This window comes from Sciurus carolinensis, chromosome 19, assembly GCF_902686445.1.
Source record: "Sciurus carolinensis chromosome 19, mSciCar1.2, whole genome shotgun sequence".
NCBI classification, from domain to species: Eukaryota; Metazoa; Chordata; class Mammalia; order Rodentia; family Sciuridae; genus Sciurus; species Sciurus carolinensis.
The window spans coordinates 7,099,437-7,103,018 of NC_062231.1; the positions used below are offsets into that span (position 1 = coordinate 7,099,437).

Genomic DNA, 3,582 nt, shown 5'->3' on the forward strand with positions numbered 1-3,582 from the left:
CTTTGGAGATTCCTGTTGATGTAAGAAAAGTAATCTTTCTTCTCATGTTTCTGAATACAGGCTTTAAATTATTGTTAAGTGTCTTGCTGCCAGTGTGAACCCTGAACTGCATTTACATTTCCAGTTTATAGAATAAATGGGTTATTTTCAGGCAGATTTGTCAGGAATACTTGTCATTTGTTTGCTGATACCTTCTCCAGGTTTTTCTCCTCCATATACCTGGAGCTTGTATATTTCCCAACGCTCTGCAAAGAGCATGGTACTGGTTGAGGTTGGCTGTGTCCTCCCAGATGTACAAGCTCTTTGTCCCTAGTGCTCTTCATAGTTTTCCAGCTAGAACTGTGCCACAAAATAAGAGCTTGCTGCCAGAATTCATTTGTCCATTTTACCTTAGCAGGCAGAAGGCCAGGTAAGCAGTAGTGAGGTCTAACTGTGGGACCATGAGAAAACAAAGTATGCTCCTTTGTTGTTTTTATTATCATTATTTTAGTACCCAGGAATTGAATGCAGAGGTGCTTATACATGGAACCCCATCTTCACCCTTTTTATGTTGTATTTAGAGACAGGTTCTTGCTACATTACTTAGAGACCTGCTAAGTTGTGGAGGCTGGCCTTAAACTTGAGATCCTGCTGCCTCATCCTCCCAAATCAGTGGGATTTCCGTAGTATTGATTTTTCACATCTATATGCTCCTTAACTACTTAAACCTTAATACTTTGTTTTTCAGATGATATTATGGTTCAATATATGAAAACACAAATTAAATCTTAATTATTATATATATGAGTAGATACATACATTGTCCAGGAAAATATTCTGCCAGTAAGTTAATACAAAATTTACTAGAATGTAGGGTGGGGTCACAGTTAAATTGTACAGAACATACCTAGAATATGTGGGGCCCTGGACTTGACCCTCCACATTGTAAGGGAACAGAATGCAGTATCAAATTTATACATGGACATCTTGAGTCTGGAGAAATACCAGTTCTTTCTGAAAGAAGGGACGAAAACCTGGCATCTTAGAAGATTCATACTTCAAGGTTAGATTGGGTACTTATCCTTTAGTTAACCCTTTAAAATGGAGTGAACCTGAAATTACTTTAATTATAATTCTGTTTACCAAAGTGATTTCACATATTTAACTAAAAAAATCCAAGTGTATTCCTGCTGTTATTTAATAAATGAAATTGGCTCACAAAGGACAAATTCTGACCTGATTAAAAAATATTTTCAAAATATAACTGTATAGGTGGATTCAAATAGTCCCACAGTTCCATTATTTTTCTCTGAACAGGAATTGCCAACAGATTCTAATATTCTGGTAATTGTTAACCTCTGTAAAATAGGGATAGAGTTGACCAGATGCTAAGAGAACTCTATGAACTCTACCAAATTACATCAATAAGGATCTGCACAATTTTGAAAAATAGAACAATTCCATAGTGACCATTCTTTGTAGGAAGACTTTCATTATTGGCACACATGCTTCATCCTGTTTAAACCACTGTGTCTCCAGCACATACATAATGAGACTCCTGACTATGTAGATGAGATGAACCCAGAGCTCAGGTCGTGGGCTTCTCAAGGTTGCATGCTTATCCTTTACATGGAAGATTAAATAGGTACATTCAAGCCATCTGACTTCAGAGATTGCAATTCTGAGCATTTTCTCTATGAATACATTAACAAAAGTACATGTGTTCATGAACAAAACAGAATAAAGGTAACACAAAACTAATGTAAATAAGCATTGTATAAGACATGATTCTCTTTGGAGGATTTTATTTCCAATGAAATCCCAAAGATTTTAATTAACCAAAAAGTACACAGTCCTTATTATATTTCTGCAAAGCAGTCAACATAATGGTCTGCATGAAAACAAGAAATCACTCTTGCAATAAGACCTCACCATGAAAAATGCAAGGTCATAACAGGGAAAAATTTCTATACAATGTGGTAAGTTTTCATTTATGGCAGAGAATTTTGTACTTTTTATCACCTATAATCCAGCCATGATTGGGAAATGATGGAAATCAGTGAGAGAGGGATGGCTTCCAAAGGGTACCAGGGAACCTTGAGTCTTAGAGTGGGAAAGGAGCATTGGGACAGGTCCACAATGTTTCCTCATGGACTACTATTGACTGGGTTGGATGAAACAATATTTATGAAAATGAATTTTCTTACTTTTCTTCTGAAATATGTATTTCATGATTCCTTACCCCCAAAGATGGGAAAATACAAAAAACTACATGACATTATTAACATAAAAATGCCTTTTACTCTGAAGTTGGAATCGGGATCTTGGCCATCACCATCCTGTTTCTGTTCCACCTCATAAAGTTTCTCTTTGACAGAAGGCTCAAGAACACTGACTTGATCACTAGTCTCTTGGCCCTAACCCACCTGCTGATGCTGCTCACCATGGGGTTCATAGCTACAGACACTTTTTCATCTCAGCAGGGGCTTTGGGATGACATCACATGTAAATCACTGATCTACTTGTACAAGTTTTTGAGGGGCCTCTCCATTTGTGCCACTTGTCTGCTGAGTGTCCTCCAGGCCATCACCCTCAGCCCCAGAAATTCCTGTTTGGCAAAGTTCATACATAAATCCCCACCTGAAAGCTTGAGTTCCCTTGTTTTCCTGTGGCTTTTTTATATGTCCTTTAGTACTCACTTCTCAATATCTGTGGTTGAAAACTCCAATGTGACCTCACAAGTCTGATATTTCTCAGTGATTCCTGCACTATAATACCCATGAGTTACTTGCTCAGGCATGTATTTTCCATACTGGATGTGTTTTGGGATGTCTTTCTTTTAGGCCTCATGGTGCTCTCAAGTGGGTACATGGTGACCCTGCTGTGCAGGCATAGGAGGCAGTGCCAGCACCTTCACAGCACCAGCCTGTCTCCAAAAACCTCCCCAGAACAGAGGGCCACCCGGACCATCCTGATGCTGATGGGCTTCTTTGTGCTCATGTACAGGTTGGACTGCATTGTCTCCTCCTCTAGAACTCTGTGGAAAAATGACCCTGTTTGTTGTTCTATCCAGATGATGGTGTGTAATGCCTACGCCACAATCGGTCCCATGGTTTTCATCTGTACTGAAAAACAAAGTGCTAACTTTGTGAAAAGCTTGTGGTAGATGAGGAATAAATGTTCAATCTTTGCAAGATGGATAAATTATCTGAATTCATCACTGAATAGCTTTGATACAATTAATCATGGAGTGGTGCATATGCACTTTGTGTTGAATGAGTAGATGAAGTGGGGTATGTTATATGATTACTTTGAAATCTGTGAATATGGTGAATCTCTTAAATATGGTTAAATAGTCAATTTTATCTTTTCTGTATTTAACCATAATAAAATGTTTCAATAACCTTGTAGTCAATGGTGAGAAAAACATTCCATGAAATTAAAAAGAAAAGAGACATGTTTCTCATAGTGCCAAAATATAATTTTGTAATCATTTGAAAATCTTTCTGCAAAACTGTTCCAATCCACCCATGCACAGTGACTTAATCCTAGCATCTGGGGAGGCGGAGGCAGGGGAATCATTTCTGAAAGTCAGCTTCAGCA

General features: G+C 38.1%; 1 pseudogene; it reads left to right on the plus strand.

The window, feature by feature from the left end:
- The first annotated feature begins 2,270 nt into the window (after nt 1-2,270).
- LOC124971166 (vomeronasal type-1 receptor 90-like) lies at nt 2,271-3,145 on the plus strand (annotated as a pseudogene).
- Nucleotides 3,146-3,582: the final 437 nt, after the last annotated feature.